Genomic DNA, 14,319 nt, shown 5'->3' on the forward strand with positions numbered 1-14,319 from the left:
CAGACGAAGAATCAGAGCCATCATCGGATGTTTGTGCTGCTGAGGTTTCCGCTTCCGTGAAACTGACTCTACCCTCACTTCGGTTGTGTATGTTTTTCTTTGAATTTTTCAAAATTGATTTAACTCCTCTTTGTGATTTGTTTTGTCTTTGAATTTGTTGCCAATTATATACCTGATCCAAGGCATAGTCCTGCATGTCCCTTTGAAATTAGTTTTTCTTTGTTATAGTAATGTAGTCTTCCAATTTTTGAATATTTTCTTTTAGTTTCTTGTCATATTCCTCAAACTCTTTTAGGGGAATGTCTTCGGTATTACAGAGATACAACATGAATATCTGATGAATATGAGTCTCACACCTTACTCTAGGCCCCACCAGTGTTTCACGGCTGCATTGCCAGTGGCTCACGTTACTACAATTTAAGTTTTTGCTGGATTTTGGCTGAATAGTAGGTGAGCTGCAGTAACCTGTCCTATTACTCAGTGTATGGAGCTTTGCATTTGCAGGTTCTGGTGTAAAATGTATGAGAGAAGTTGAAAGTTTTAGTATGAGTCCATGTTTCTAGTAAACCTTATGACAATCCCTAAATTTGATATTACCAGTGGGACTTGGCAAGTGAAGCATGTTTGTTCTCTGCCCAACAAATTAACTATCATTTTCACCAGAAAGTGGCATACATGTTAGCTCAACCTTGCACAGAAGATGCATATGAAATCTAATAACATCACACATAGCATAAGCAGAAGCCTGATCCCTGGGGCTTTCAGACACGAGATAATAAAGGTTCTGAGATACATTGCATATGTAGGGTTTCCTTTGTAAACTGGCTGGTGTTTTCTGCATAAATCTAACACATATGAAACCTGAAGAAAAAAACAAAAATACACATCCACATATATCATACAAAAGGATAATCTTTATTAATTGACAGTTGATAAAAAGTATTAATTAAAAAGTGGGAACATACGCACAAGACTAAAGGCATTACCTAAGGTCAATGACCAAAAAGACCTACTACCATATTGCTGTAGCACAAATGCCACCCATAAACAGAAAATACATTCTTACATACAGTAGTACAGCAACATAGTCAAGTAGTAGTGAATTATAATAAAGGTGGTTTGGGCGGTAGCCCCTGGCCTGGTCACCCAAACCACAAACCAAATTTTATACTTAGAAGAGCCTTCACCCATGAAATCCTTGAACATTAGTTCCTGCTTTCAATACACATGTACATAAGAGCCATTTGAAAACCGCAGATTGAAAGCAGGCAGTAATGATGCATCCTCGATTTTCTTAATACTAGAACAATTTGTAGAAAGTGATTTCCTGTATGTGTAATAATCATGCAGCCCAGGGCTCATGGCAGTCTTAATCTGCCCCTGTAGTCAAAAGAAGAAAGCATAACACAGCAAAGGAGTGCAATTTATACAGACCACGGAAGCAAATCCCCAAAATATGTTTTGTGTCAGAACTCTTCGTCAGGAGTATGAAGGACTTACAGTGGGTATGGAAATTTAAATTTTTTGCTCATTAATGTACACTCTGCACCCACCCTGAAACAAAAAGGGAAATGTAGATACTTGGGCTGGATGGCCAGGTTTGAGGAAGAGTTGTGGTCATCCCATCTTCCATTTAAGGATTATGGAGGCCACTGTGCTCTTAGGAACCTTGATTTCTGCAGAGATTGTTTTGTAACCTCCTAGTTCCTTGCATAGTTCCTTAGACCTCATGATTCTCATGTGCTCTGTGAGCTGTGAGGTCTTATATAGACAGGTATGTGCCTTTCCAGTCAGTTTAAATAAACACAGCTGGACTCCAATGAAGCAGTGGAACCTTCTAATTTTTTCTTGTTTCATAAATTAGCAAAAATATCTACATTTCAAGATGGGAGTATACATTAATGAGCCAAAATTTAATGTTTTTGATATTACCAATTGGCTGTAATAAAACAAAGAGTAAAAAATGTAAAGGGGTCTGAATTAGAGATGAGCGAGCACTAAAATGCTCGGGTGCTCGTTATTCCAGACAAACTTTTCCTAATGCTCGAGTGCTCGTTTCGAATAACGAACCCCATTGAAGTCATTGGGAGACTCAGCATTTTTCAAGGGGACCAAGGGTTTGCACAGGGAAGCTTGGCCAAACACCTGGAAACCTCAGAAAATTATGGAAAGACCATGGAAATGGACAGGAAACAGCAGGGGCAGCATGCATGGATGCCTCTGAGGCTGCTTAATCGCACCATTATGCCAAAATTATGGGCAACAGCATGGTGATGACAGAGTGACTGAATGAGCCTAGATAGCATCTAAAACATCCAATAATTGACCCTGACACTATAGAAGACGGCATGCAGAGGCAGCGGCAGCAGCGGCAGGCTAGAGAGTGTCTTGGCAACATACCCCAAATGGACTCAGGCTTCAAACCAATTTAAAAAATTCCTTTTGGCGAGGATAACGTGTAGCACTGTATGTATCAGTATTTTGCCTGGTTAAGGCGGCAGAGTGGAACCAAAGGAGGTGAGCAAGAAATACTGAAATGATTTCCTATTTGAACAAAAGGTTGACGGTATATTTAGTCGATAACACAGCATGGTGGCGACATAGTGACCAAGTTTCATAACGTATCTGGTGAAACACCCGAAAAATTAGCCTGACACAGCTCGTTTGATAAGGGGACGACATGTGGAGGCAGCCATGGAGGCAACTTCCATGATTAAGAGCGACAGTATGGGGCATCCATATTGCGTTGTTATTATTGCAACTTCAGGTCTCCAGCATGATGGCGACAGATGAACAACACTTGAAAATTCTGCCTGACACAGCTAGTTTGATAAGGGGATGATGTGCTGTATTTCCTCTCGTGCTCCAGCGTCTGGGGCATAGACAGTTGAAAGTTGCGCATGGAGACATTGGTGGACGCTGTGGAGGATCGTGGAGGCGAAATGGACAGGAAACAGCAGGGGCAGTATGCATGGATGTCTCTGAGGCTGCCTAATCTTGGGATGGAGCTGGCGGTCCGCTGCCAGACGAGCTTTCGCCTGTCCAAGCCCCTGCCTCTCGGCTCCTCCCCACCCAAAATGGGCCTGGGGGCCGGAAGCATTTACTTTGAAAAAACTATAATTTTCAAAGCAGACGGGGGCTACAAACAGCACTTCTAAGAACCTTTTATTTAAGATCAAGTGTAGTACTGTCCTTATAAGTAAATGGCCTGGTTATGGCGGGGGAGGGGAACGAAAACAGGTCTGCAAGAAGCCCTGAAATAATATTGGTCAATGATAAAAGATTGGCGGTATATTTTGTGGATAACACAGCAGGGTGGCGACAAAGTTAACAAGGTTGATGTGGAAGCTGTTAAAACAACCCGAAATTCTGCCAGACACAGCTCGTTTGCTAAGGGGACGATGTATGGAGGCAGTAAGGTAGTAGTAGATTAAAGGTGCTACAGTTAAAACTATGTTAATTGGATCTTGGGATGGAGCTGGCTGTCCGCTGCCAGACGAGCTTTCTCCTGTCCAAGCCCCTGCCTCTCGGCTCCTCCCCACCCAAAATGGGCCTGGGGGCCAGAAGCGTTTACTTTGAAAAAATTATCATTTTCAAAGCAGGCGGGGGCTACAAACAGCACTTCTAAGAACCTTTTGTATAAGATCAAGTGTAGTACTGTTCTTATAAGTAATTGGCCTGGTTATGGCGGGGGAGGGGAATGAAAACAGATCAGCAAGAAACGCTGAAATAATATCGGTCAATGATAAAAGATTGCCAGTAGAGATGAGCGAGCACTAAAATGCACGAGTGCTCGTTATTCGAGACGAACTTTTCCTGATGCTCGAGTGCTCGTCTCGAATAACGAACCCCATTGAAATCAATCGGAGACTCGAGCATTTTTCAAAGGGACCATGGTTAGGGAATAAAATGTGTTATTTAATTGAAAAAGAATGTCTTCTGATAAGTTAGCAGATGTATGCAAACATCTGCAATCTATTCTTCACTGTTCTGCGCGTATATTATCTCCCGACAAGTTAGCAGATGTGAAGAACAGTGAAGAATAGAATAAAAACAGTGAACACAGGATCATTTAAGTGAAAAACGCTGTGAAAAACACAGTGAAGAATAGATTGCAGATGTTCGGCACATCTGCTTACTTGTCGGGATCCGTGCTGCTGCTCCCCGGTGTCTCCGTGCTGCCCCTCCCCGAGCGTGTGCCCCTCCCCGAGTGTCTCCCTGCTGCCCCTCCGTGAGTGTCTCCGTGCTGCCCCGATGTATCCGTGCTGCCCCAGCCCCGATGTCTCCGTTCTGCCCGTTCCCCCGATGTCTCCGTTCTGCCCGTTCCCCCAATGTCTCCGTTCTGCCCGTTCCCCCGATGTCTCCGTTCTGCCCCAGCCCCGATGTCTCCATTCTGCCCGTTCCCCCGATGTCTCCGTTCTGCCCGTTCCCCCGATGTCTCCGTTCTGCCCGTTCCCCCGATGTCTCTGTTCTGCCCGTTCCCCCGATGTCTCCATTCTGCCCGTTCCCCCGATGTCTCCGTTCTGCCCATTCCCCCGATGTCTCCGTTCTGCCCATTCCCCCGATGTCTCCGTTCTGCTCGTTCCCCCGATGTCTCCATTCTGCCCATTCCCCGATGTCTCCATTCTGCCCATTCTCCCGATGTCTCCGTTCTGCCCGTTCCCCCGATGTCTCCGTTCTGCCCCAGCCCCGATGTATCCGTTCTGCCCATTCCCCCGATGTCTCCATTCTGCCCATTCCCCCGATGTCTCCGTTCTGCCCATTTTCCCGATGTCTCCATTCTGCCCATTCCCCCGATGTCTCCATTCTGCCCGTTCCCCCAGTGTCTCCATTCTGCCCATTCCCCCGATGTCTCCGTTCTGCCCGTTCCCCCGATGTCTCCATTCTGCCCATTCTCCCGATGTCTCCGTTCTGCCCGTTCCCCCGATGTCTCCGTTCTGCCCCAGCCCCGATGTATCCGTTCTGCCCATTCCCCCGATGTCTCCATTCTGCCCATTCCCCCGATGTCTCCGTTCTGCCCATTTTCCCGATGTCTCCATTCTGCCCATTCCCCCGATGTCTCCATTCTGCCCGTTCCCCCAGTGTCTCCATTCTGCCCATTCCCCCGATGTCTCCGTTCTGCCCGTTCCCCCGATGTCTCCGTTCTGCCCATTCCCCCGATGTCTCCATTCTGCCCATTCCCCCCATTGTCTCCGTTCTGCCCGTTCCCCCGATGTCTCCGTTCTGCCCGTTCCCACAATGTATCCGTGCTGCCCCAGCCCCGATGTATCCGTGCTGCCCCAGCCTCGATGTATCCGTGCTGCCCCAGCCCCGATGCTCCCCCGGTGTCTCTGTGCTGCTCCCCCGGTGTCTCTGTGCTACTCCCCCGGTGTCTCTGTGCTGCTCCCCGTGTTCTTCAATGTGTTCTTCACACATATATATTGTTCTTCACATACTATTTTGTTCTGCGGGTATCTTCCGACAAGTAAGCAGATGTGCCGAACATCTGTAATCTATTCTTCACTGTGTTCTTTACTGTGTTTTTCACTTAAATGATCCTGTGTTCACTGTTTTTATTCTATTATTCATTGTTCTTCACTGTGTATTTTTAATTAAATGCTCGATCTCGAGCAGGGGAAATACTCGTCCGAGCAACGAGCCGTTTCGAGTACCTTAATACTCGAACGAGCATCAAGCTCAGACGAGTATACTCGCTCATCTCTAATTGCCAGTATATTTTGTGGATAACACAGCAGGGTGGCGACAAAGTTAACAAGTTTGATGTGGAAGCCATGAAAACAACCCAAAATTCTGCCTGACACAGCTCATTTGCTAAGGGGACGACGTATGGAGGCAGCTATATGAATGATTTTTGGAGGCAGCTATGGAGATGATGTGTGGAGGTAGCAATGGAGACAATGTGTGGAGGCAGCTATAAAGACGACGTGTGGAGGCTGCTATGGAGACAATTAAATTTGGATAGTGCCTGTATGTGGCAGTCCAGAAAAGTTTTCAAATCAGAGGAGCAGGTAGGTGGTCCTCCAGAAAAATTAAATAGATTGAGTGCCTGTATGTGGCAGTCCAAAAAAGTTTTCAAACCAGAGGACCGGGTATGTGGCTTTCCAGAAAAATTAAATACATAGAGTACCTGTATGTGGCACTCCCAAAAATTGTTTAAAACAGAGGACCGGGTAGGTGGCCCTCCAGAACAATTAAATACATAGAGTACTATAGCCAGAGACAGTTGGCCCTGGCAAAAAATAGCCAGTTTCCTCTGCTTTAGTGTACAAAGAGGAGGAGAAGGAGGACAATGAGGAGGAGGAGTGCATACATTATTCAGGTTGAGCTTCTTTCACCTGGTGGAGAATGGAAATCCTGAGAAATCCAGGCTTTATTCATCTTGATAAGCGTCAGCCTGTCAGCGCTGTCAGTCGCTTATCGGTGATGATGCCACCAGCTGCACTGAAAACACGCTCAGACAACACGCTAGCGGCAGGGCAGGCAAGAACCTCCAAGGCGTACAGCGCCAGTTTGTGTCACATGTCCAGCTTTGAAACCCAGTAGTTGTAGGAAGCTGTGTGATCATTCTGCCGAGACTGGGGACAGGTGACAGTGTCTTGCTGGGGTGACATAAAACTGGCAAAGGCCTTGTAAAGCGTACCCCTGCCAGTGCTGGACAAGCTGCCTGCTCGCCTACTCTCCCTCGCTACTTGTCCCGCAGAAGTACGTCCTCTGCCGCTAGCACTGTCAGAAGGTAAATACTGTTTCAGCATGTGCATCAGGGCCTGCTGGTATTCATGCATTCTCACACTCCTTTCCTCTCCAGGGATGAGAGTGGAAAGATTTTGCTTGTACCGTGGGTCCAGGAGAGTAAATACCCAGTAATCAGTGCTGGAATAAATTCTTTGAACGCGAGGGTCACGGGATAGGCAGCCTAGCATGAAATCTGCCATATGCGCAAGAATTGACTACCCTCACTGGCCTGACTCTCCATTTCCTCCTCCTCCAACTCCTCTTCTTCTGCCCATACACGCTGAACAGTGAAGGACTGACCAATGGTCCCCTCTTGTGTCTCGCCAACATTCTCCTCCTTTTCCTCCTCATCCTCCTCCCCCTCCTCCGATATGCGCTGAGAAACAGACCTGAGGGTGCTTTGGCTATCAACAAGGGAATCTTCTTCCCCTGTCTCTTGTGACGAGCGCAAAGCGTCCGACTTCATGCTGACCAGAGAGTTTTTCAACAGGCCAAGCAGCGGGATGGTGAGGCTGATGATGGTGGCATCACCACTGACCATCTGTGTTGACTCCTCAAAGTTACTCAGCACCTGACAGATATCAGACATCCACGTCCACTCCTCATTGTAGAATTGAGGAAGCTGACTGACCTGACTACCAGTTCTGGTGGAAGTTGACATCTGACAGTCTACAATCGCTCTGCGCTGCTGGTAAACTCTGGATAACATGGTTAATGTTGAATTCCACCTCGTGGGCACGTCGCACAACAGTCGCTGAGCGGGCAGTTGGAGGCGGCGCTGCGCTGCCCTGAGAGTGGCAGCATCTGTGCTGGACTTCCTGAAATGCGCACAGATGCGGCGCACCTTCGTGAGCAAATCAGACAGCTTGGGGTATGTCTTGAGGAACCGGTGAACTATGAGATTTAACACATGGGCCAGGCATGGCACATGTGTCAGTCTGCCGAGTTGCAGAGCCGCCACCAAGTTACGGCCGTTGTCACACACAACCATGCCTGGCTTCAGGTTCAGCGGTGCCAGCCACAGATCAGTCTGCGCCGTGATGCCCTGTAATAGCTCTTGGGCGGTGTGCCTTTTATCGCCTAAGCTCAGCAGTTTGAGCACAGCCTGCTGTCGCTTAGCGATGGCACTGCTGCTGTGCCTAGAGCTACCGACTGATGGCACCATGCCCACGGATGGTAATTCGGAGGAGGGGGTGGAGGAGGGGTGGGAGGAGGAGGAGGCATAGTAGGCCTGAGAGACCTGGACCGAAGTAGGCCCCGCAATCCTCTGCGTCGGCAGTACATGACCAGCCCCAGGGTCAGACTCGGTCCCAGCTTCCAGCAAGTCAACCCAATGTGCCGTCAGCGATATATAGTGGCCCTGCCCGGCAGCACTCGTCCACGTGTCCGTGGTCAGGTGGGCCTTGTCAGAAACGGCGTTGGTCAGGAAAAGTAGTGGCGGCTGGGGACCGAATACTGAGGGGCGGCCGCCGCCATGAGGTTGTGAAAGGCCTCGGTCTCTACCAGCCTATAGGGCAGCATCTCCAGGCTGAGTAATTTGGAGATGTGGACGTTGAGGGCTTGGGTGTGTGGGTGGGTTGCACTGTATTTCCTCTTGTGCTCCAGCGTCTGGGGTAAAGACAGCTGAACGCTGCGCATGGAGACATTGGTGGATGCTGTGGAGGATTGTGGAGGCGAAGGTGTGGTTTTTGCGAGGGAGGTGTTTGGGCCGGGGTCCTGGGAAGGGGGCTGACTAGCAGAGGCAGCAGATGACACAGGGGAAGGAGCAGTGGTGTGCCCGGCCGGAGGTGAACGGCCTTGGTTCCATTGAGTGGGGTGTTTAGCATTCATATGCCTGCGCATACTGGTGGTGGTAAAGCTGGTAGTGGTGGAACCCCTGTTGATCCTGGTGTGGCACAGGTTGCACACCACAGTCCATCGGTCATCCGGTGTTTCTTTAAAGAACCTCAAGACTTTCGAAAATCTAGCCCTCGCCACGGGAGCTTCACTACGTGAAACATTTGGCGCTGATGCACCAGCAATGGCCCTGCCTCTCCGTATGGCCCCACCACTGCCTCTTCCAACCTGTTCTCATCGAGGACTCTCCTCCATCTCAGAAGCACTGTGTTCACCCGGCCTATCAACCCAGCCCGGTCTGTCACCAGTCTGTCACCTCATCATCCACCGATCCCTCAGTCTGCTCCCCCCTCGGACTTCCTGCCCTGACAACAACTTCACCACTGTCTGACAACCGTGTCTACTCATCGTCCGACACCTCTTTACACACTTCTTCCACTAGGTCAACAATGTCATCATCACCCACAGACTGCGGCCGGTGGAAAACCTGGGTATCGGGAAAGAGCTCAGCAGCAACCGGACAAGTGGTTTGTGACTCTGGGAAGGGTTCAGAAAACAGTTCCCCAGAGTATGCCGGTTCAAATGCCAAATTTTGCTGGGAGGGGGCAGACTGGGGGAAGGAGGCTGAGGTGGAGGAGCTGGAGGAGTGCTTATTTCGGTGACGTGGGTGGACTGCGTGGAAGACTGACCGGCGGACAAATGGCTGAAGCATTGTCCGCAATCCACGACATCACCTGTTCGCACTGTTCTAGCCTCAACAGTGCTCTACCACGGGTCCCAGTAACTTGATACATGAACCTAGGGAGTGCTCCCTCATCAGCAGGTGGTGTCTCACCCCGCCCAGGACCACGGCCTCTGACCCCTGCAGTAGTTGGATGCCCACGCCCTCATCCTCTACCCCTACCCCTAGCCCCTGGGTTCAACATTTTCAAAATTAAAGTGTAAACTGTACATTTTTTTGTGTGTTTTTTTGGGGGTTTTTTTTCTGTGTGTTTTTTTTTTTTTTTTTTTTAACAAAACGATCAGAAGAAATCACACAGCAACCACAGAAGATGATGATGATTGCTATGGCTAGTTTCTAACCTACACTGGCAGCACACAACTGGATTTTGTGCTGTGCCTGTGATGACTTTTAGTTTTGAAAAAAAAATAAAAGTAAAAAAAAAAAATCGTCAGACTGTGCCTAATTCAATCAAACCCCTAATAAATTGTCCCACTTAGGTGTTTGAGATGGATATGTGTGTCACTAAGAGCTCAATAGAACGTTCGCAAGTCTCCCTGCAAATTCGTCACAATATGATACTAGCTGCACTACTAGTGCCAGCAAGGCCAGCCACAAGCAAATAAAATAAAATAAAATATATAACGCTATTGTAGCCCTAAGAAGGCCTATTGGGTTCTTGTATGACTAGTTTATAACCTACACTGACAGCACACAACTGGATTTTGTGCTGTGCCTGTGATGACTTTTAGTTTTGAAAAAAAAATAAAAGTAAAAAAAAAAAATCGTCAGACTGCGCCTAATTCAATCAAACCCCTAATAAATTGTCCCACTTAGGTGTTTGAGATGGATATGTGTGTCACCAAGAGCTAAATAGAACGTTCGCAAGTCTCTCTGCAAATTCGTCACAATATGGTACTAGCTGCACTACTAGTGCCAGCAAGCCCAGCCACAAGCAAAGAAAAAAAAAATATTCTAGCCCTAAGAAGGCCTGTTGGGTTCTTGTAGACTCACTCCTGCCTAACAGTAAGCTAATATAACACCCTAACGCTTTCCCTGACCAGCAGCAGTTCTCTCCCTAACGGCATCAAGACAGAGAATGATGCGAGAAGCGCATGCAGGGGCTAGTCTATTCCAGGGTCACCTGATCAGGCCAGCCAACCACTGCTATCGACGTGTAAGTGTACCATGTCATGCTGGGTGGAGTGCAGAGTCTCCTGGCTTTTGATTGGCTCTGTTTCTGGCCGCCAAAAATCAAAACGGCGGGAGATGCCATTTTCTCCAGCTGGCAAAATATTTGTCCAAGCAACGAGCAGTGTCGGTACGCTAATGTTCGAACGAGTGTGTTCGCTCATTTCTAGTCTGAATGCTTTCTGTACCCATTGTAGTTTTTTTTGCTTTATTAATAAACACAGGTCATCAACGGACCAGAAATGCTAATCCCCAACCAAGAAAGCTGTACCATCAAAATCCATATTTTAATTTTTACATAGCATTATATAAGCTCGACTTGCAGATGTAGAGAATACATAATCTGTGATTGGCACTTTCAGCAACATACCATCAATCTACCATGAAATCTATTGCATTACAGTGTCTGATCATATGAGCTTACATTATTTCCAGAAATAGAGATTTCAGCAACGCAACCCTGTGGGGTTTCAAGGAATTGAATCACTGCTGGAAAAAAATGTCCCGTCATGTAATTGCCCTAGACATAAGCATCTCCACGTGAAAAGCAGAGAATTCTCTTTAAAGGACACCTGTCATCAGGTCTGTGTCACTTGTCCTGTCACTACTACCTGTTGGAGCAGCTCACAAGGATCCCATCCCAGCCTTTATCTAGTTATTTCATACATTATTCATTGTAAAATCATCTATTTTTTATCATGAACATGAGGCTGGTCACATGGTCAGAGGCAGTGATGTCACCCCTGTTACCCCTCCCCTCTCCTCCCCCTGCTCATGTCTGTGTGTAATGTATAGTAAAGCATGGCTAGTGTGTGCTGCATCTGCTGACATGCTGCATCCTCCTAATATACAGGTGAGAGACACAGACATCAGCTACACATGAATCTGACATGTTCTGCTGTAACATGGCTGCCTGGAGCTGCTGTACCTGTCCTATACACACACACACATGCACACACAGGCTGCAGGGGGCGTGGCCACCAGCACCAGGAAGCACATCATTATACAGCCTCACATCATTATACAGGCTGTCAGTCATGCACTGGGGGTGTGGCTGTGCCTCCCACTCATGAATAGAGTGGACAGCTTGAATATGCTAATGCTTCATTGGACATTTCACAGGTCATTTGCATACAGCTTTAGGACCTCATTGCTTAGGTTTACAGGCATGTAGAGGGACAATGAAGGGATAGAGGCAATGCTCTCTAATGGCAGTTTATGAAAATATATTTAGTTTAGGGGGGCTATTTTGCATGACGGGTTCTCTTTAACCTATCCTCTGCCAGTCAGTGTGTGGCACTGTGGTGCTCTGCAATACAGCAGACTCTTCAAAAAAACAGGCAGGGTTGGAAATCAGGATTGTTCTTCATCGGCTGATCAATGTGTCTGCAATTACAAGGTATATATTCAGGCCAAATGTATGAGTAATCATCTCTTTTATTGGAAAGGAGACAGAAAGCCACTTGCATCTGAGATAACCACGGTTAGTATTTTCTGTACAGAGAGAACGCCAGAGAAGATAATTGCATGTATCTAGGTGAGAGTATAGAGGGGTAATTAGCCATAGTTTTCTTACATAATCATATGAATATGCGCTAGAAATAAAGGACATTGGAAGACATTGCTTATACATTTCCCACTTATGGATAATCGGCTGAGATTAGAGCAAGTCTACGGATTTGGCAGAAGCTGTAGCTAAATAAATATTTCTATTGCAAAGGAATGCATAATATTCTATATCTTAATGGACCATAACCCAAAGCAGTGCCTGGACATTTATGTTCAGAAGCCTTTAAATTCTTCATGAAAATTATATGCGAGTCAATATCTACAACATTACCTGCTATATGTCACCTCAGAATTTGCTGAGCCATGATGTGTGACTACACAGTCTCTACATAAGGTCTAAGGCATACTTATTCATTATTGGTTGAGGCTGCTGCCCCCTTCCTCCCCCTGCAATTCTGTCCCTCAGATTGGCTATAATCACAATCTCCCCTGGGAGTCAATGCATGGAGTAGGAAACTTTATTACATAATAATTAAAAATTACTAGGACTACTAAATCACCACAAGTGTAAAAAACTGGTATCTAGTATCTCTAGCACTTGGGCTATAAAAAGGTCTATAGTGGATCATATTAATGTTACATTAAACATAATCTACAACCTCCTTCATGTCTGTTTTATTCTAGGTCTAAATGATGCTATGAAGTGCAAATAAACTGATGATGACAGACAACTTGTAATGTTGGTTAAAGGGGACTTAAAACCAATAAAAAAAAGTAAGAGAAAACACATATGCTGAGCCCTAAAGGTAAACCCAACCAGCTATCCCTACCAACTTGTCTGTCTCACCCTGGGTGAAGATAACAACTGGGTGATATTCCCTTCCTGTGCCTAAGTGAAAAACAGAGGCAAAGAGAGATCACAACAAAACACAGTACAAAATTCATACAAATATGGGTGAATCAAAGAGGAAACTCGGAACATAAAAACAGTCAAAAGGCAGGTAAGTCAGTGAGCAGAGATCAGAAAACAAATAAAATATATAAAAAAACAAAATAATGTAATAAAGAACATGCTACCAAGACATATAGCAAGCACTAGGAAGATAGCACTTCATCTTTTTATGGGAAGAGACCTGGTCCAAGCGTGATTGGACCCCCTTCCCGACACTTGGGTCAAACAGAAGACAGACCAGCAGGAAGGAATGTAAATCAAGAAAGCATCTGTCTATTACAACTAGCGTTAAGGAAATCTACCATCAAAATCAGGCATGATAAACCAGGGACATTTGCCAATTTACCCAGGCACTGTGACCATAGTAATCTTGTTATATTTGTTATCCATGGCCCCTTTCCTTTAACATTTACAATTTAGCTAATGAGCCAGAAAGGCTCTGGGGGTCTTATCAGAGCTAGTAGTGCTGAATTTTCACAGGCTGTTACAATGAGCAAAACATGTTTCAACCCAACCCCCTCCTCCCTCTGCCTGTGTAATCTAGCAGCAGCAGGAAGTGCAGGGGAAGAGGAGACCTGCTCTGCTCATTGTAACAGCCTGTGAATATGGTAACAACTGCCAGAGCCAATGAGGCTCATTAGCATAATTATAAAAATTGATTATAGAAGGAAGGAGGCCATGGATAACAAATATAATTAGACAAGTAATTTTCCCTGGTTCACCATGCTTGATTTTGATGTTTGATGGTATATTTCCTTTAAGTTGTTTCTCACTTTTGAACAAACTTATAATCTTTTTTATCTGCATCTCTTACATGCTGGCGGAGACCAGGCTGTATGGCTCACAGTTCCCCTTGGAGCTTCTATATAATCTAACCCCTTCGTGAGCTTATTATAAAGATGGAATTCAGCCAGAGAAAATTTAGTTATCATGAAGTTAAGGAGCAAAGGCTCAGCAAGGTGATTGAAGGCATCTTGAGACATCTATCTTTCATTTCCTTATACTATTTATCCATACCAAGTTTTTAAAAAGTTTGTGACCATTTCAAAATGTAGCAATTTATTCCCAAAAGTAAACCAACATTCAGAATCCAGATGGAAGATATGTAAGTACTTGCTTTCTATGTCCATAATCATCCAGAGTGTGATTAGCAGCCAGGTGCTTACACATCAAACGCACAATTAGTTAATCCTCAAGAAGTTTGACGACCTTCATAAAAACGTACATTTTGACATTTTGGAGTTGTGGAGAGCTCAGGTGTGCATCTACATCATGCCAAGAAAAAAGAACATCAGATGATCTCTGATATGTTCATCAATCTAAGTCGTGTTATAGGGCCATGACAAAACTATTTAAAATTCATGAGTGAGTGCACATT

General features: G+C 46.0%; 1 long non-coding RNA gene across 1 annotated transcript in view; it reads left to right on the forward strand.

The window, feature by feature from the left end:
* The window catches only part of LOC140076980 (uncharacterized), a 25,817-nt gene continuing 11,498 nt past the window's right edge, over positions 1-14,319 (forward strand). Inside the window, exon 1 of the long non-coding RNA XR_011849683.1 lies at positions 1-87. This is a non-coding gene — a long non-coding RNA (uncharacterized lncRNA). The remainder of the gene's footprint in view (positions 88-14,319) is intronic.

Source organism: Engystomops pustulosus, chromosome 9 (genome assembly GCF_040894005.1).
Source record: "Engystomops pustulosus chromosome 9, aEngPut4.maternal, whole genome shotgun sequence".
Taxonomy (NCBI): domain Eukaryota; kingdom Metazoa; phylum Chordata; class Amphibia; order Anura; family Leptodactylidae; genus Engystomops; species Engystomops pustulosus.